Raw genomic sequence first — 22,023 nt, 5'->3', positions numbered from 1 at the left:
TGGGTTCAACTAACAAACACCTAGCCTTACAAATGAAGGATATATCTTTATTTCTACTAATGATTTAATGTATATTTGAAACAAAGAGCATTTAATTACCCTTATGTTTAGTCTATTCTAAAGCTACAAAAATTATAGTGAGCACATAATAATACCATAATACTGCTATAAAATTTTTAGGGCTAAAGCTATCTCCAATTTACCACAAAAATTTCTACAATAATTCTCCTAACAATATTAAACATTTTCAAATGATTTAATAGCTCCTGGTATCAACATGTATATATATGAACTAAGTACACTAATAGATAGAGCGCAATTTTAGAAACTTAACAAAATTTGTTTCGCAATTTTTGGACACCTACAAGATTTTATATGATTTACCAAAGATCAGCTTAAAAATTATATTAGAAAACTATTTCTAATTCCTTAAGAAAAAGAAAAACGAATTCTCCCGCGTGGCCCATGCGATGCAGCGCATGCGTGAGCGCGTGGCAGCCTATAATGTGGCCCACGCGGCGTCGGCCCACGTGGAGATGGCCCACGACGGGGAAACCCCGCGCGCGCTGATGTTTTTGCAAAATAGACCTCACACTTCTCCCGAATTACAACTAAGTACTAATACTATTTCCCCTCTCTCATAACTTCTCACTTAATCCCGTGGCCTTTCCCTAATTCACCCGTGCACACCCTCAGTGACTCAGTGCATGGCGGCACTAAGCGCCTAAGCTGGCCACCTGGGACCTGTGCGGGCCCACCTAACGGGTCGATCACCATCTCTGACCCGAGCGGCTACGCTAAGCGGCGGTGCAGGATGACATGACTAGCTGGGGTAGGCTGCAGTGGTGCACGACCATCTGCGATGGTGGCACCACTGTTTCGGTGGGCTAGGGTAGCTATAGGCCTAATTGATTTGCGCATGAGCGTCAGGAGGCTACCATGGACTAGGCCGAGGTGACAGTTGGGGCAGAAGATGATGGAGGAAGGCTGGCCACGTGTGGCCAAGCTGTGCGGCAGCGCACCATGGCAGCACGGTCGTGTCAGCGACGAAGGGGAGGCGGTAGCAGTTCGACTAAGGCGCACATGGTGGAGAGGGAGTCAAGGCGATGCTAGTTGTGCAGAGGAATTTGCTTGGGAGGGACGATAGGAGAGCTACCCTCACCCATGGCCAGACATGGCCTTATCAGCACGGCGGTAGAAGAAACTCTAAAATTGGAGCTCGATCAAGCGCCATGCAAGGCGAGGTGGGGACAGGTAGCTAGGTAGCTGTGTGACAGAGCCAACAACGTGATGAATCGACTTAAGGTGATCTTTCCCTGACGAATTTAATGGCGTGGCTCGACAGCGGTAGCAGAGAGAGAGAGAGACGAGACACGACAGGTGGGCTTGGCTTGTCCTCACCTTGGCAGGACGTGAGTGGTGCGATTAGGACACCCACACATAGGCGCTATAGACAAGGCGTGCGCGCGTCCGACCAGCGTGGCCCATGTGGCCACAGTGCCTTAAATGACATTGCGATGACGGCTCAGCCATGTGCACACGGTAGCGACAGCCTTGACCTGGGTCGGTAGCGGGATAGGGTTATAGCGGATAGGCGCAGATGCGATGACAATGCGACAGCAGCGGCAGCATCATGATGCGAGGCTGGTCGGCAGTATGGCGATGTGATAGCAGCGCAGCGTGGCCTTGGTGGCACCAATGCCAGCAGCGCGAGGCAGGGTAGCAGGATACGGGGCCAAGCGGCCCAATCGACCTAGCATGGTGGCACAGGGTGACTGCGCAAGACACGGCCATGTGCGCGGTGTGGGGAGGCCGCGCGGTGACCGCGCACACGGCATCATCCAACCCGAGACATGTGACACGCATGAATTTTAAAGCGCCCCAAACAACTCAACGGTTGCTTCAGGAGCCAAACCATCTTCACCATGCTCAAGATGGCATATGAGACTACCAAATTAAGCTATAACACTACACCACCCTTTAATCCAATCTCTCAAAATAATTTGCTAAACATAGCAATGTCTAGCTGTGCACAAGCTTGAATTTTTCCTAAGTTTTTTTGAGTTGAACTCTAACTCCGCCTATGGTGGGGCACCTTTGGTGTCCCAGCATAGCAGGTCCCAAGCCCTGGTAAAGGAGGAGGGTTGTGTTAGGCGTGGCGAGCCAATGTAAAAACTTAGCCACTTAAATGGAGATGAAACCCGAAAGAAAATCGTTGGGGCGTAACCCTCTTAGCGACGCGCCATATCGGAACCCGGGTATGGTGTTAAATGGGCAAGGGCCGGGTCGTCACCCCCGTGACGCGCCGTGTCATGATCTGGGCATGGTGTCAAGTAACCAAGGATCGGGTCGTCGCTTCCTTAGTGGCGCGCTACATCGGCGCCCGGGTGTAGTGAAAAATGAGCAAGGGTCTTCGCATCAGAGTCGATGGGTGCGAAGGGTAAGGAAGCTAGTCGAACCAACTAGGATCCGTTTAGGTAGTTGGAATGTAGGGTCACTTATAGGTAAGTTAAGAGAATTAGTTGATACCACGACTAGGAGACGTGTAAATATATTATGCGTTCAAGAGACTAAATGGAAGGGTCAGAAGGCGAAGGAGGTGGACAATACAGGTTTCAAGCTTTGGTATACAGGGACAATCACAAATAGAAATGGAGTAGGAGTTTTGATTGATAAGAGTCTCAAGAATGGTGTGGTGGGAGTGAGAAGGCAAGGAGATAGGATTATCTTAGTCAAGCTTGTCGTTGGTGATATGGTCTTGAACGTAATTAGTGCGTATGCCCCCCAAGTAGGCCTCGACGAGAGTGCTAAGAGACAGTTCTGGGAAGACTTAGATGGCCTGGTTAGAGCTATACCTAGTAGTGAGAAGCTTTTTATAGGAGGAGATCTTAATGGGCATGTAGGTACTACAAGCGCAGGTTTCGAGGCAGTTCATGGAGGTTTTGGGTATGGTAGTAGGAATCAGGAGGGGGAGGAAGCTCTAGACTTCGCGGTAGCTTTTGACCTGATGATAGCCAACACTTTCTTTAGAAAGAGAGAATCTCATCTAGTGACCTTCAGTAGCGGACAACACTGTAGTCAGATTGACTTTGTCCTCGCAAGAAAAAAGGACAAACGAGCATGCTTGGATTGCAAGGTGATACCAGGGGAGTGTGTTGTTTCTCAACATAAGCTTTTGATGGCAGATTTTCGTTTTCAGATGCGTGCCCGTAGGGATAAACAAGCTAAGATTGAAAGAACAAAGTGGTGGAAACTGAAAGGGGAGACGTCAGAGGTATTTAGGGAAAGGGTTATCAAAGGGGGCTCTTGGAAGGAAGAAGACGACATAAACAATATGTGGGACAAGATGGCAACCAACATTCGGAAGGTAGCCTCAGAGGTGTGTGGAGTAACCAAAGGAAGGGGACGTGAGGCTAAAGATACTTGGTGGTGGAACGAGGAAGTCCAAAGGGCTATTAAGGAGAAGAAAGAATGCTATAGACGCTTGTACCATGACAGGAGTGTGGACAACATAGAGAAGTATAAGGTGGCAAAGAAGACTACAAAGCGAGCTGTAAGTGTGGCAAAGGGTAGAGCATACGAGGATCTTTACCAACATTTGAGTACGAAGGAAGGAGAGAAAGACATTTATAGGATGGCTAGGGTTCGTGAGAGAAAGACACGGGACTTCAACCAAGTTAAGTGCATTAAGGATGAAAGGGAGCATCTCTTGGTAAAGGAGGATGAGATCCGACATCGATGGCAAGAGTATTTTGACAAATTGTTCAATGGTGAGAATATGGACACAACCTTTCAGTTGGATGACTCTTTTGATGACACCAATAGGCGCTTTGTGCGGAGAATCCAAGAATCTGAGGTCAAAGAGGCGTTGAAAAGGATGAAAGGAGGTAAGGCGATGGGACCGGATGGTATCCCAATCGAGGTGTGGAGATGCCTCGGGGACATAGCTGTAGTATGGTTAACCAAGCTGTTCAACCATATTTTTCGATCGAACAAGATGCCTGATGAGTGGAGGAGAAGTATATTGGTACCGATCTACAAGAATAAAGGGGATATTCAAAGTTGTACAAATTACCGAGGAATTAAGTTGATGAGCCATACTATGAAGCTATGGGAGAGAGTTATCGAGCATCGCTTGAGAGCAATAACGCGGGTCTCTATGAACCAATTTGGTTTCATGCCCGGAAGATCAACCATGGAAGCCATTTTCTTAATAAGACAAGTTATGGAGAGGTATAGGGAGAAGAAGAAGGACCTACACATGGTTTTTATTGACTTGGAGAAGGCTTATGATAAAATACCAAGGAATGTTATGTGGTGGGCGTTGGACAAACATAAAGTCCCAACGAAGTACGTCGGGCTCATTAAGGACATGTACAGCAATGTTGTGACTAGAGTTCGAACAAGTGATGGAGACACGGATGACTTCCCGATTAGGATAGGACTATATCAAGGGTCAGCTTTGAGCCCTTATTTGTTTGCTTTAGTGATGGATGAGGTCACAAGGGACATACAAGGGGACATCCCTTGGTGTATGCTTTTCGTGGACGATGTAGTGCTAGTTGATGAAAGCCGGACAGGAGTGAATCAGAAACTGGAGTTATGGCGGGAGACTTTGGAGTCCAAAGGTTTTAGACTTAGTAGAACTAAAACTGAGTATATGAGATGTGACTTTGGCACTACTACTCGGGAGGAGGAAGATGTTAGTTTGGAAGGTCAAGTAGTGCCTAGGAAGGATACCTTTCGATATTTAGGATCAATGCTACAGAGGGACGGGGATATTGATGAAGATGTTAGCCATAGAATCAAAGCAGGGTGGATGAAGTGGCGGCAAGCGTCTGGTGTCCTATGTGACAAAAGGGTACCACAGAAGCTAAAAGGCAAGTTTTATAGGACGGCGATTAGACCTGCTATGTTGTATGGTGCAGAATGTTGGCCTACGAAAAGACGACATATTCAACAGCTAAGTGTCGCAGAAATGCGTATGTTGCGTTGGATTTGCGGTCATACAAGAAGGGATCGAGTTCGGAACGATGATATACGTGAGAGATTAGGGGTATCGCCAATTGAAGAAAAGCTTGTCCAACACCGGTTGAGATGGTTTGGACATGTGCAACGGAGACCTCCAGATGCACCGGTGCGTAGTGGAATCCTAAGTCAGGATAGTAATGTGAAGAGAGGCAGAGGAAGACCGAAGTTGACTTGGGTAGAGGCAATAAAAGGAGACTTGTGTAACGTCCCGCCTCTCCGAGGCCGGGCCCGCTTACATATGACAGCTTCTCTAGGATATAGACTGCCCTCACAGACCAACACATGTCTTTTCTGCGCACTTTGTCCTCACTCATGTGCACCCGGGAAGAACTTCCCAGTCGGTCACCCATCGCTCTAGGCCAAGCACGCTTAACCTCAGAGTTATTTGCAGATGGGCTTCCGGAAAAGAAGTTGCAACTTATTGGTATGAGTATCATATTAATCCTATTAAGCCCTGGGCCGAGATGTTACATCCTCACCCCCTTAAGAGATCGACGTCCTCGTCGATCAATCCCAAGCCAGGAGCGTCCTCTCTTGGCCACGTCCGTGTGTCCAGAGCCAGCGCATGTGCCATGCTGTGTGACCATGACGGATCCACACCAGCCATGCGCACCATGCCTGCGCAACTGCGACACATGCGCCCGTGAAACCGCGAGAGTCGGCTCTGATACCATTCTGTAACGTCCCGCCTCTCCGAGGCCGGGCCCGCTTACATATGACAGCTTCTCTAGGATATAGACTGCCCTCACAGACCAACACATGTCTTTTCTGCGCACTTTGTCCTCACTCATGTGCACCCGGGAAGAACTTCCCAGTCGGTCACCCATCGCTCTAGGCCAAGCACGCTTAACCTCAGAGTTATTTGCAGATGGGCTTCCGGAAAAGAAGTTGCAACTTATTGGTATGAGTATCATATTAATCCTATTAAGCCCTGGGCCGAGATGTTACAACTTGAAAGGATGGAATATACCCAAAGACTTAGCCTTAGATAGGAGTGCTTGGAAGACAGCTATTCACGTGCCTGAACCTTGATTGCTTCTGTTGGGTTTCAACTCTAGCCTACCCCAACTTGTTTGGGACTTAAAGGCTTTGTTGTTGTTGTTGTTGTTGTTGTTTTGAGTTGAACTCTATTTCAAATTGCATTTCTAAGCTATTGAAAATATTACTAAGCAATATTATTTTTCAACAGCAAGCATTTCATTATCATCTACAAAGTTGCACTTTCAACTTTATTTAAGTGTCACATATATGTTCTATAGCATTTTTGTTCAATAAAAATTAGTTTAAAACCCTACTTGATATGCATGAACTATCGAATTAACTTTTGTTTAGCATTTTTATTGATCATTTTGAGTTACAGAAATTGATCTACACACTTTATCACATGCATTAACTCACAAGTATGATGCTCATGACTTGTTTTAGTAAATGATTTAGGGTGTAACACCGAGGGTGTTACAACTCTCCCCCCTTAAACAAAATCTCATCCTGAGATTTCGTGTGAGTGCCTAGTGTAGGAAAAAGGGTAAGAGTGAGCTTTTAACATAAACTATTACCTCGATACACTGGGAAGAAGATGTGGATAATGCTCTAGAATATAACTCTCCAGCTCCCATGTTGCTTCATCCTTCGAATGGTTTTGCCACTAGACTTTATAAAATTTCACCACTTTGTTTCTAGTAACTCTCTTTTTCATCCAAGATTTTGATAGGATGCTCAATATAAGAAAGATCAGGTTGGAGAGGGAGTCCTTCAATTTCCACCACTTCCTTAGGAACTCGTAAACACTTCTTTAATTGGGAAACATGAAAGACATTATGTACTGCTGACAAGATATCCGGAAGTTGGAGACGATAAGCAACCAAACCGCATTGTTCCAAAACTTTATAAGGTCCGACATAACAAGGAGCTAACTTTCCACGGACTCCAAACCGATGCACACCTCTCATCAGGGATACCTTTAGCTACACATGGTCACCAACTTCAAACTACAAGGGCCTTCTTCACTTGTTCGCATAAGTTTTCTGACGATTCTGAGCCGCCTTCAAATGACTCTGAATAACACTAACTTGCTCTCAAGCTTCTTTGATAAAATCAGGTCCAAAGTAACCACGTTCACCCACTTCAACCCAGTTAAGAGGTGTTCTACATTTCTTGTCATACAGGGCCTCAAAAGGTGCCATACGAATGCTTTCTTGATAACTATTGTTATAAGAAAACTCAGCTAGAGTCAAGCATTCATCCCACCTCTCTAGAAAAGAGATGACACAAGCCCTCAACATATCCTCAAGTACCTGATTGACTCTTTCAGTCTGACCGTCAGTTTGTGGATGATAAGCTAAACTTCTAAGGAGACTAGTACTAAGACATTTATAAAGTTGCTCCCAAAAATGAGAGACAAAGATGGACCCTCTATCAGAAACAATGGTAAGAGGAACTTCATGTAGGGTCACAACCCGATCAAAATACAACTTAGCATACTTCTTGGTTGAATACCTTGTATCCACTAGGAGGAAATGAGCAGACTTGGTACGGCAATCCACAATGACCCAAATAGAGTCATACCCCTTTGTCGTGCGGGGCAAACCCATAACAAAGTCTATGGAAATATCCTCCCATTTCCAAACAAGGATAGGCAAGGGCTGTAGAAATCCAGGCATACACATATGGTCCGCCTTAACCCTTCCACAAATGTCACATTCTGAGATGTATTTGGTAATGTCCTGTTTCACATTTGGCCACCAATACAAGTGACGCAAATCATGATACATCTTGTTACTTTCTGAATGAATGGATAACTTGGAGTTATGAGCTTCATCCAAAATCTTTATCCTAAGCTCCTCACTTGATGGAACAACCAATCTGTTCTTAAACCTCACTACACCTTGATCATCAATACTAAAATGTGGACCACGCTCTTCGGCGATTAACTTCTTAATGTGAGGAATTCCTAAAGTATCTTGCCTTTGCTCAATAATAATTTGCTCAAGTAGATCCAAGACTAGAGCAATGTGAGCTAGCACCTTAGCCTAGTTGAGAGACAAAGGTGCTTCTTCAACTTGATACGACTTCTGACTCAAAGCATCAGCTACCACATTAGCTTTTCTAGGATGGTAATGAACCTCCAAATTATAATCCTTGATTAGCTCTAGCCATCTCTGTTGCCTCATGTTCAGCTCAGACTGAGTGAAAATATATTTGAGGCTCTTGTGATCCGTATAAATATGCACTTTATTTCCCAATAAATAATGCCTCCAAATTTTTAGAGCGTGCACCACAGCAACCAACTCTAAATCATGGGTGGAATAATTCACCTCGTGCTTTTTCAGCTGGCGTGAAGTATAAGCTATCACACGTCCATCTTGCATAAGCACGCATCCCAATCTAGTCCTTGAGGCATCACAATACACATCAAATGGCCTATCAATATCTGGTTGGGCGAGAATAGGAATAGTGGTTAGAAAGTGCTTCAGAGCTTGGAAAGCTTCTTCACAAGCCAAACTCCATACAAACTTGACATCTTTCTAGAGCAACTTGGTCATTGGTTGGGCTATTTTAGAAAAGTCAAGAATAAAGCGCCGATAATAACCAGCAAGACCAAGGAACTGATGGATCTGATGCACTAACTTTGGAGACTTCTAATTTAACACATCTTGCACCTTGCTTGGGTCCACAGAGATACCCTCAGGTGTCAGAACATGTCTCAAAAACTGCACTCGATCTAACCAAAACTCATACTTGCTAAATTTGGCATACAGCTTGTGTTCCCTTAACCAAGTCAATACTATCCAAAGATGCTGTGCATGCTCTTCATTGTTCTTGGAGTACATTAAAATATCATCAATGAACACCACTACAAACTTGTCCAACTCTGACATAAAGACTAAATTCATGAGGTACATGAAGAATGCAGGAGCATTGGTGAGACCAAAAGACATGACTAGGTACTTATAAAGCCTATACCTAGTAGAGAAAGTTGTTTTTGGTATATCATGTGGCCAGATTTTAATTTGATGATACCCATAATGAAGATCAATCTTTAAAAACACCTTTGCACTAGCCAACTGATCGAACAAAGTATCAATACAAGGTAAAGGATACTTGTTCTTAATGGTCACCACATTGAGAGGGAGATAATCCACACACATCCAAAGAGTGTCATCCTTCTTCTTCACAAAAATAGCTAGGCAACCCCATGATGAAGAGCTAGGATGAATAAAGCCCTTCTCTAATAATTCCTCTAGTTGCTTCTTCATTTTTGCTAGTTCTTTAGGAGCCATGCAGTAGGGACGCCGTGAAATAGGAGCCGTGCTTGGTTGTAACTCAATAGTAAACTCCATGTCCCTATCCAGTGGCAACCTAGGTAGATCTTTAGGAAAGACATCCGGAAACTCACAGACCACAAGAATAGAAGCAAGATCAAGAGGAGCTTCCACATGAGCAACAAGTGGTAAGGCTGGATCTAAGGGCATAAGGAGAGACATCCTATCATCAGAAGAAGGAAGCCATAACTCAACAACTCTCTGCTTAAGGTTCAAGACTACCCCATAAACTCGCAACCAGTTCATGCCTAGAATTGCATCTATGCCTTGCCCAGGCAGCACCATGAATTAGAGGCGATAAGTGTGAGTGGCTAGCACTAATCTAACTATGTCCATCCGAGTATTAATGCACAACTGCGCACCTAGAGTACTGATTCTATAGGCAATAGGAATAGCCATTAGAGATATATTATGCCTCTATGCAAATCCCATGCTCATGAATGAATGTGATGCACCAGAATCAAACAACACGTATGCTAGGTGGGAATCAATGGTAAACATACCAGCCATCACAGGTTCATTATGCAAAATCTCCTTAGCCTTAGTGAAGTTGACTTGTCTAGAGCGGCTTACGGGCACCTTCTTCTTGATAATCGTCCTCTTGACCAGATGGGAGTTGGCTAAAGGCTGGGAAGACTGTGCAGGCCAGTTCTGTGGACACTCTCGAGCATAATGTCCCTCCTTGCCACACTTGAAACAAGCACCAGACTTGTTCCCCTATCCTTGACGAGGCGGAACCTGCTGTCCCTAAGGCTGTTATTACACCTATTGAGTAGGTGCACGGTACTGAGTGGGAGGTGCCTGGTAAGTCTGCTGAGACTAACAGGATGGTTGTCCACCTAGAGAGTGATAGGACATCCTCCTAACAACCTGCACCTTCTGAACCTGTGGGTGACTAGAAGATCCAGTGACCACCCTCTTGCGCTTCCACTCCGCCTAAGAATAACGTTGAAGTCCCTCCATAGCAATGGCTGCATTAATCAAAGCACCAAAAGTATGATATCCCCCAGTGTATAGCTCCTTTTGCAAGATACAAGAGAGGCCACGGTAGAAATGGTCCCTCTTCTTCTCATCAGTGTCTACATGGGTCCCAGCATACTATGCAAGATGATTGAACTTGTTCACATAATCCATCACAGTCATACTCCCTTGCTTCAGATCCAAGAACTCAGCCAACTTCCTGTTTAGCAAACCAGCGGGAATGTAGTACTCACGAAAAGCAGTGGTAAACTCCTACCAAGTCACATGGTGGTCCGCTGACTGCATGGCATTGAAAGTATCCCACCACGCACTGGTAGACCCCAAAAACTGTTGTGCGGCAAAGCGCACCATCTGCTCTTTAGTCATAGTGAGCAGCTAAAACTTCTGCTCTAGAATATGAAGCCAATGCTCCATATCCAGAGGCTCAGCAGTTGGTGTGAACGTGGGCGGGTGTGTCTTCAGGAAGTCTTGGTAGGAACAGGACCCCGCGGGAGCATGGGCACCACCCCTGTTCCTGCCGTTGCCACCGAGGCCTTCACGAGCGAAGCCACCAATAGCCTAGGTAAGCATCTCCAAGGCACGGGCTGACTCACGCCGAGCAGCCAGCATCTTCGCCATCATCTCTGCATGGGTCATCAGAGGTGGTGGTGGCGGATGAGGAGGAGCCATAAGTGGGGCCTCGTGGCTATCCCCATTGGTGTTGCCATTGTCCTCACCATGACCATTATCACCCTGGTCTACCCCAGCGCTGGTACTCCCCCGACCAGACCTTAAGTTCATCTATAAATAGATAAGAACCAACCATTAGGGACAACCCTCCAGATTAGGAACAAGAGACTTAGAGAAATGATAAGGCTTTTATTAAAGCATTCTTTTAGGTTATCCTATCAATTCACTAATCCAAATTATATGTGTGGGGGAAGTTTAGTTTAATCAAGATTCTCTTTTCATGATGCATGCATCGGCCTACCTGTTCACTCAAGCCGGAATATAGCGACATTCACAAAAAAAATTCGACATATCGCACACTCACTTTCCGCTTGCTAAATGATTCTTACGCAGCGTAAGTTAGTGTACCTGCAAAAAAATGATTAGATAAACTAGTGCCACTATCCTAGATTGATCATATTGCTAGGGCTTATACTTATTTACATAATTTTATCGCATCCTACTTTTCGCAAAACTTTTGTTGGCCAAATTTTAGGTTTTGAAAAGAATTTTTAAATTCATAGACTCATTATTGGCTCTGATACCACCTGTGGCAGAACCACCCAAAATAACACACCTTCAGAGGTGCTTGTCTTTCACTAGACTTTAAGCACCCCAAAAGTAAGCTACACCTGGCGGTTCTAACGAGCACACCCCAAGGGAGAACTCGAACAATCTATGTTTTACACCCAGAATCCAATAATGAGAATGAGTTTACAATACTTAGTCCATTTCATACAATAAGAGTTCTCAAAAATATATTATTACAATACCAAGTTCAGAGTGTGGAATTTAAATAGTGGAATTGAAATAGATATCTAATGATAAGATACAAGGATTTGTCTATGCCCACCAGAAGAATCCTCCACACAATAACCACTCCTCAAGCTACACCTACAACATGGGTAAATAAACCCTAAGTACACAATATACTCGTAAGACTTACCCGACTAGTGAGAATAATTTCCTGACTCTAAAGGATATGATAAGCTTTATGGTTTGTTGGGTTTCCTTTTTGTGAAAAACATTACTAGTAGTGAATCCTTATGTATGTGTTTTATTAGCAGTCATGATTAGTTCATTCGCTAACCATTCTATGTAAGCACCTATTCTACTTTCAAGCAAGAGTTGAGCAATCAGATCCATTCATCCCCTTTCATCTTCTAGTTCTTACTACGGTGCTAGACCATAGCCAAGTCATATCGTATCACATGGCGATTTGCGAACCAATATATCCTAGCTAGATACCCTGAAATACATGCCCCGCTTGTACCTCAGGCACAAGCAAGACCAACCCACCACTCTCCTGTCAAGGGGTCTAGGTCCCTATCCAAACTTGGACTCCAAGCCCCCACTCCTGAGTCCTGTACTTAGTGTGGTTCTTAGACCTCCACCATCCTCGCCTCCAATCAGTCGGTCTAGAAAGAGCCAAAACCCACGATAAGAGAGCAACGAGCCTTCCTGCTCCCATAAGCAAGTATGTGTAGCAATGGATGGTCCTTAACCAACATGGATAGGGAAAACAGTGTAACCAAGCTATGCCTCATTGGCCGTGGGACACAACCTATTACACCCACCAATACCCGTACCATATCCCTACCCGGTCTCCATTTCCTTTCACCATTTTATCATGAGAGTAATAATATTAATCACCTGTTGTGAGTAACGGTAGATTACTCACGCTACCGATAGCCTAAGTATAGCAGCTACTCGACCTATGCTAGTATGGAGCCAACAATGCAATGAATCAACTTGAGGTGATCTTTCCCTAATGAATTTAATGGCATGGCTCGACGGCGATAGCAGAGAGAGAGAGACGGGGCGTGGTAGGTGAGCTCAGCTCATCCTCTCCTTGGCGGGATGTGAGCGGTGCGATCAGGATACCCACATGCAGGTGCTATAGATAAGGCATGCACATGTCCAACAGGCATGGCCCACACGACCGTAGTGCCTTAAATGACATGGCAACGGCGGCTCGACCACGTGCGCATGGCAACGACGGCCTTGAACTGGCTCGACAGCGGCGTAGGGTTACAGTGGATAGGCGTGGATGTGAAGACGATGCGACAGCAGTGGCGGCATCATGATGCGAGGCTGGTCGGTAGTACGATGATGCGATAGCAGTGCAGTGTGGCCATGGCGGCACCAATAGCGGCAGCATGAGGTAGGGCAGCACAGCGTGGGGCCAATGGCTCGCTACGGCCGGCCTCGGCCAAGCCCAGCTGGCCCGACCAACCCAGCATGGCAACACAGGGTGACCGCGTGAGATGCAGCCATGTGCATGGCGTGGGGAGGCCGCGCAGTGACCGCTCACATGGCGCCAACCAACCCGAGACATGTGACACGCATGAATTTTAAAAGCGCCCCAAACGACTAAACGGTTGCTTCAGGAACCAAACCATCTTCATCATGCTCAAGATGGCATATGAGACTACCAAATCGAGTTATAACACTATACCACCCTTTAACCCAATCTCTCAAAATAATTTGCTAAACATAGCAATGTCTAGCTGTGCACAAGCTTGAAATTTTCCTAAGTTTTTTTGAGTTGAACTCTATTTCAAATTGCATTTCTAAGCTATTGAAAATATTACTAAGCAATATTATTTTTCAATAGCAAGCATTTCATTGTCATCTACAAAGTTTGCAATTCCAACTTTATTTAAGTGTCACATACATGTTCTATAGCATTTTTGTTCAATAAAAATTAGTTTTATACCCTACTTGATATGCACAAACTATCGAATTAACTTTTGTTTAGCATTTTTATTGATCATTTTGAGTTACAGAAATTGATCTACACACTTTATCACATGCATTAACACACAAGTATAATGTCATGACATGTTTTAATAAATGATTTAGGGTGTAACACTAAGGGTGTTATAGTTGTACCCTAGACAAACACCACAAGATCGTCCAGATCTTATTGATCGTGTCTTTGGGGCAAAACTGGAAGAGCTTAAGCACATGTTGATAAAAAAGGATATCCTTGGAAAGGTTTGTGCACACGTGTATGTTGTGGAGTTCTAGAAGAGGGGTCTACCACACGCACATTTTTTGCTAATCATGGAGGGATGCTACAAAATCACATGCCCAGAGTAGTATGACCTTCTCATCTCAGCTGAGCTCCCAAACAAGAAGTATGTGGACTTATATAAAATGGTTACAAAGCATATGATGCATGGCCCTTGTGGGGTACTTAATCGTAATTGCCCATGCACATAGGGCCGTGAACTATGCAAGAACCATTACCCGTGACCTTTCTGTGATGCCACATTACAAGGTAAGGATTCATACCTAGTTTACAGAAGGCGTGACGATGGTAGAAAAGAAAAAGTTCATGGGCATGACCTTGACAACAGATGGGTCGTGCCTTACAACCCATACCTCCTATGTCTGTTCAATTGCCACATCAATGTTGAGGCGTGTGGGAGCATCAAGGCCATCAAGTATTGTTTAAGTACATTTACAAGGGTCATGATCGCGCATTTGTGGCTGTGAGAGAGGCTGACAAGGAGGAAAATGAAGGAAACATCGATGAGACCAAATAGTATAGGGATGCTAGATGGGTAACTCCACCAGAAGCCTTATGGAGGATATATGGTTTTGATATAAGTGATAGGTCCCCTTCGGTGTTGTCTTTGCAGCTCCATCTTCCTGACATGCACATGGTGTCATTTCACCAGCGTTAGGGTGTTCGACGAGTGCTTAATTGTTCAGGTGTTGAAAGGTCGATGCTTACAGCCTACTTCGAGAAGAACAACACATCTAAACATGCCCGTGGTATATTGTATCAGGACTTCCCTGAGTACTATAAGTGGAACTCATAGGGAAAATCATGGATTAGGAGGGCGCAAAAGAATAATTTAAGACAGATTAGAAGAGTTGTATGTGCCAATCCGGCCGAAGGGGAGCGTTACTATCTTAGGGTGCTTCTAAACCACATGCCTGGTGCAACCTCCTTCACTGATCTAAGGATGATTTTCAGGTGTACTCCTACCAACTTTTTGTGAAGCTGCAGAAAGAAGAGGCCTCATTGAAGCGGACAACACACTACACAAGGGCCTTGCTGAAGCTACTCTATGGATGATGACATATGCACTGCGAAGGCTCTTTGCAACAAACTTGGTATTTTGTGAGCTGAGTGATGTGTTAGAACTCTGGGAAAAGCACAAGGAGGCATTGTTAGAGGACTACATGCACAATAACCAGTCTAGCTTTGTAATGGAGCAGATGGTCCTCATAGATATTCAAAAGTTGTTAGAATCAATGTAGAAGGATATAAAGATGTACCCACTTCCTAATATCGATGACACATGTGGCAGAACCGCCTAATCTAATGCCTCACAGGAGTGCTTGTCTTCCATTAGACACTAAGCACTCAAGGGAGAACACTAAATTACTCGGTTCCGTCGGACACACCCCAATGGAGAACCTGAAAATCCATATTTTTGCCATCAGGATCATAAATGAGAGAATAAAGCTTACATCATTTAGAACCATTTCTTACATCACTTTTAATACATCATCAGAGTATAAGATTTATTAATATAACAACAGAATAAAATCATATTATTAGAGTTATAAATATTTTAATTGAACAGCGGAATAGAAACATGTGAACAGAGTTACAGCGAAAATAAACATCTATTAATGACATGATGAAGTATTGATATATACACTACGACAATAGATTATGAACTTTCATTTATAAAAGCATTTGGTGAGGGTTATAAATAACAACTACGATCACAGCGTAAAGGAAATCCTCTCTGAGCCCACCAGGAGGAATCCACACACAAAGGTCAGCTCTAGCATCCACCTGTCACCTGCAATAGGGGGAAATAAAACCCTAAGTACTCAATTGTACTCAACAAGACTTACCTGATAGGAGAAAAGAAAAGACTCCAAGGATATGCAAAACTATTTGGCTTGTGGGTTGCATTTGCAGAAAGCATTACTAAGCGTGTGTCCTTATATTTAATTTTTAATAATAGCCGCATTGGTTCATTAACTAACCATTCTATGTAAGCACCTGTGCTACTTTCAAGCAGGTGGTAAGCAATCAGATTTCCTTTTCCATCTTCCATCTTTCATCTTCAGTTCTTACTACAATGCTAAACCATAGACAAGTCATACCGGATAGCCCGGCGATTCGCGAATCAATGCCTCCAGCTGGGTACCCCGAAAACACATGCCCCGCTTGTACCCAAGGCACAAGCAGGACCAACCCATCACTCTCTTGTCCCAGGTGTCTAGGTCCCTGTCCAAACTGGGACTCCAAGCCCCCGCCCCTGAGTCCCGGACTCAGCATGGTGCAAGGACCTCCTCCACCAAAAACAAACCCTAACAGTCGTTCCGGAAAGAGCCAGATCTGCGACAAGAGAGCAACAAGTCTTCCAAGCGCCCATACATAAGTATGTGCTCAGGATAATAAGTCTGTGACCTGCCCAGAGTCATATGCAATGATCGGTCCTTAACCGACCAGACAGGGAAAAAACGGTGTAACCAGCTATGACCCGCCTCCACGGCGACACAACTTCTTACACCTACCAATACCCAAACCATATCCCTGCCTGGTCACCATTTTCCTTTCCACCATTTTATATATTCCAGGTGATAATCATATAGTAATATATTTCCTATATCTCACGAGTGACAGGCAATCACTCGACTTCTACCGGAATCCTGTAGCAATAGCAATCTACATGATCCTGTGATACTAGTAAGACTCATAGGATAAAGATATATATGCAAGTGGGTTTCATTCAACTCCTTAAAACTTAATGCACAAATATAATTTAAACTGCAGAAAGTAGGGGTTATGCACCGGGGCTTACCTGGGTAAGATATAATCAGAAGTTAGCTTTCCATCATGGCGACATGATCTCCAAAAGCACCATTCCTCCAGCAACTCCCGGTGACTCCGTGATCCACCGATGTCCCTATTATGATATGCAATGTAATGCCATGCAAAGATATAATTAATTGACTGCAATCGTGACTCGTATAAATACGCTTTACGCCGCTCACATTAACAAGCTAGATCTAACGACGACCGTACTTAGGCTACATATCCATGTTGTCGGATAAGACATTATTTCTCAACAATTCTTTTAGTTATATAACCCAATGGTGTTTCTCTATTCGCAATAGGACATTATTATTTATCTAGCAACTAATTATTCTAGAGCTACAAAATTATAGTGAGCGGCTAATATTGCTAGGAACCTACTGTAAAGATTTTAGATCCAATACTATTACTAATTTATCACGGGAATTCCTACAAGTTTATGTTTTATAATATTAAGTATCCCAATTTAATTATATAGCTCCTAAGAATATAATCAACTATGTCAACAAGTTAGACTAGCAGGTAGATCATGATTTTAGGAGACTAACAAAACCGGTTTCATCATTTTTGGATTCCTATACAATTTTATATTGATTTTGCAAGTTTAACTTTTAACTAACTTAGAAATTGCTCTACAATTCGAAACGGGCCGGCGCAACCAAATTGGCCCAGCCGCTCCCATGGCCACAAGCGCACAGCACGTGCGTGGCCTAGCGGCCAGAGCAGCCCAGGCGGGAGTGACACCCGACCGACCAAGGCACAAGCGAACTAAGGCCAGCCCAGGCGGTTGCCTGACCAGCGGACGGGCGGGGCAGCGAGCAGGCCGTGGGCATCGGCCCAGAAATCCTACGGCGGCCCGAGTGGCACGGTTGCGCGCATAGCAGGCCGGCCGAACAGGCCCGACCCAGACATGAGTTGCAGATTTTTGCATAAGAGACCCCCGCTTAAAGCTAAACTAACCCGCAGTACTATGTATACTATTCATCAGAGTCATGTATTTGCATTAAAGACCCCGTATTACGTTTCTTCTTGGATTCATATCCTCCTTACCTTCCTTCACACAAGCAGAGCACCAGGGGCGGCATCGATGGCTCGGAGCTGCGGGCGGCCATGGCGATTTCGCGGCGAAGGGACGCGCTCGCGCGCGGCAGCTGCGGGACCACGAGCACGCAGCAGTCCCGAGCAGACCGAGGGGCACGGCAAGGGCGCGGACACTGGGGTACTTGGTGGTGAGGCTTGGTGCGGATGGACCGGCGAGACGCGGGTGCGGCACAGGACCACGCAGCGGGGCTACAGCTGCCGTGCGCACGCGTGGGGGAAAACTGGCACCTGCTGGCGCGAGACGCGGCAGAAGGCGTGGCACGGCGGTCGTGCGGGCGCGTATGGTGGTGGCGATGTGGCTCGTCGGTGGGGCTGGCCGCGCGGTGGCCGAGCACGGGCGCACGGACGGGGCACGTCAAACCGGTGCGCAGCTACGGCAGCCGCGGGAGCAGGAAGGCGGCGTGCCGGACCAGAGCGGGGAAGGAAGAGGAGACGTGCGGGTGCTTGCGCGAGGCAGCTTGGTCCAGTGCGGTAGTGGGCTTCACGCGCGCTCAAAAAGATAAAGAGGAGGGCGGTGCTGCGGGGCTACGGAGGAGCAGAGGGAAAAAGCAAGTGCTGGGGCCTGCGTCCAGCACGGGGAACCGAGGACGCGCAAGCACGAGGGGAAAAGGGAAAAGGCCAACAGGCGGGCGGTGCTGGCCGTGGCCTAGCGGCCATGGCGTGTTGCGGGACAGCGACGCGATGTTGTGGTCCAGAGCTGTGGCTGCGGCCTGGCAACGGAGCTGTGCAGGACCGAGACGAGGACTGCTCGGCTGCTCTGTAGGACTGCTGTGCTTTCATTAAACAAAAATTGGACAAGTCACTGTCAACAAACAGAAAACATGCCGCACGGAACTAGTTGCTCGGCAGATGTATATATATATATATATACAACGATCAAGTCCCGAGACGGCGTACAACAGTCGATGGTCTCCTGCCAGGCCGAGATGGCCTACGATCGGCTTGCACATAACGATTAAAATAATCATACTTACTTTGGATTGCATGTATATATGCATATACTACGTCATCAAATCATGCACATAGGAAATTTTCCCTTGCAGCCAATCTATTTTCCCGTGATCTGAATTCAACAACGGCTGGAGGCTTTCACCAATCTACACGTTACAACAATCATCCAGAAAGCTTAAGTCAAGTCACGTTCTAATATATATATATATATATATATATATATATATATATATATATATATATATATATATATATATATATATATATATATATATATATAAATATATATATATATGGAGCAAGAAATCAAGGCAGAAAGAGAAGGCAAAACAAAGGGCATGGACAGAGCGAGCAGCGACAAGCAAAGGCATTGATGGTGCCGCAGCGATGATGCGACGAAACGGACAGTTGAACGGACGTTTAGCGGAGCGGGAACACGACCGGTCAAGCAAACAGACATGCCAAGGGACAGGGACGTGACGGTAATAAATGCAAATCAACGAGTACGCTGTATGTCAGGAAACAATTAAACGAAGCCGCTGCGCTCTCTCTCATACGTTCGTGCTTATCAAAATAATATATATATCGTTCTCACTATTAATAGATTTTATTTTATTTATAAAAGTTGTTTTTCATACTTAATCTAACAGAATAAACCGTTCACTAGCATCGTCGTTTGACATTTCCAATTATTTCTACTCACTACGAAATTTAACTTGAGCGTTTATTCGAGTCCACGAAACTAAGCCACACAGGATTCGCTTATCGCCTCAAGTACGTTTTAAATTAAAAACCCGAGAAACTCGTTTTGGAAATTTTACTGAGGCCTAAATCACGGCGCTAAAAAGGATCGTAACACCGGTGTGTTACAACCAACCCCCCTTAAAAAGAATCTCGTCCCGAGATTCGAAACTGGAAGCAGAAAAGGGGAAACGCGATTACATTCCGTAGATCAGGGATTACACGAAAGATTACACGACTTCGGATACTAAACCACACGGGGTCTAGGAATACATGATTAAGAGCAACTTGGTACAACCGAGTCCTACTCCAGAAGTTGAGATAGACGAGGACAATGGAGAAACAACAAGATAATGATTATCCAAAACATGGCGTAGCACCAACAAATCCAGAAATAGTCGACTGAGAAGTAAAACATCGTGAATCCTAAGGCCAACTAACCATGGGAACTTGAACTTCTTCGACGAACTGGATCCTTCCTTCTTCTTAGATCACACCATCACCTCAGACTGACGAACCTAGCTTCACAACGTCGACTGGATTTCGTAGCTCTATTGTGAAAGCGAGAGGAATGGGGATGAAGAAGAAGAGCAAGGACCAAGGGTATTTATAGCGGCGAACGGAGAGGGGAGAACAACACATCGACGGCAGATGCGGTGGGGATGGGATACACAGACGGTGCATGCTGTGGAGATAAGATCGAAAACATGATGCGCTTCCTGTGCGAGCGGAGGAGGGGGAAATAAAGGAGAGTAGAGGGGGTCCGCTCGATGAGGCAGGCGTGCGAGCGGTCATGTCACCAAAAGAAGAAAGAAAAGAGAGGGAAGTGGGGGGGGTCCAATACGAAGGACGAGGCGTGAGAGTCGAGAGCCGACCGGATGCTGGGGAAAAAGGAGCAACACACAGTGCACAAAGACGGTGAGCACTACATGATGTCGCGGCCACGCGAAAATGGGATGCTACCGATCCTGACACAGATGGCGTTCGTAGGGCACGCAGCGAAATAACCCAGCATGCGTAGCACGGTCAACTAAGCACAGGGCTTGGGACAAAACGTCCACTCTGACTTTTGCAACTACTCCCGACTATCCACTACTGACCTTCCTCGACCACATCCGTCTTTTCTGTAAACCCAGATCATGTCATACTTCCTTTCTCCAAACCATCTCCTTTTTACCTTAAAAGACACTTTTGCATCCCCATTATGGATTTCCCGTTTGAACACCCGAACATTTTCAAGGAGAAAACTTTAAAACAAAATGGTACGGTGGTGTAACTTGGTAAAGGTACTTGGTTAACAACCTCGATACCAGCGCGTGCCGAGCAGCGTCATAGGTGGCACCTGTTCCACTGGGAGCCCTCGGTTTCGTCGCGGCACCATAAGCTTTTAACCAGGCATCTACTACCAACTTACACGCCATGAAGGCAGTGGGGTCATAGACCATAGAGTAAGGGGGTATCACAAGGGAAATTTTTAACAACAAAGGTTTCCCTCCACAACAAGGGACAAGGAATTCAAATCCAACGATGGATTTGTTTTAAAAAGATTCAAGTGTTCTGTTGGGACATCCACAATTAGTCGATACAATGTCCAATAACACCCAATCACGGCTGATCTGCTGGTATCTGAATGGCAACTCCTCTTGTAACTCGCTTAATATCACCCTAGAAAACTTAAGCACATCTAACGAACTTAAGGTAGATAAACGCAATAAGCACAGCAACATAACAAAATGCATGTTCCAACGATCTGATACGGGTACATCATACAGGCATTCAGGCTCACCTTCACGACACAGCATTCGCCTACGGTCAGACGATCTCAACAACTACGAACGATGAACAACAGGCAAGAGTACAATACTGGGGACAGCGACAACAAGCACTACTACTACGCGTACAGCATCCCAAGGCAACTAATCTACATCTTCGCGGGGCAATGGCTGAGCGAGAGGAATCAAGGGTTCTTCTTTAGATACTTCCGAGGGTGGAGGTGCGGGCGGTGCTGCAACACCGGTTCTTCTTCTCTCGGGTGAGTGGATAGGGATTCCCTCCAAGATCGGGGCATCCTGCCTTTCAGCAGCCAACGCCCTCCGTTCGGCCTTGGTGACAAGATAGGCCACCTGTAGCTGATGAACATGCCGATCTTCGGCCTCCTTTAGAGTTTCCTCCATGGGAGCCTCTCGGCTCTCAGCAGCTGCAACGCTGGCATGCGCTTCGGCGAGCTGCACCTGAAGCATCCGGTTGAAGATCTCGACTTCCTCGGCGCGCCGAAGACACGCCCTCAGCTCCAAGGCTTGACGGTCATACTGCTCATCCAGAGCGAGCAGG

The sequence above is a fragment of the Miscanthus floridulus genome, chromosome 5, assembly GCF_019320115.1.
Source record: "Miscanthus floridulus cultivar M001 chromosome 5, ASM1932011v1, whole genome shotgun sequence".
NCBI classification, from domain to species: Eukaryota; Viridiplantae; Streptophyta; class Magnoliopsida; order Poales; family Poaceae; genus Miscanthus; species Miscanthus floridulus.
This window is presented reverse-complemented; position numbering follows the sequence as displayed.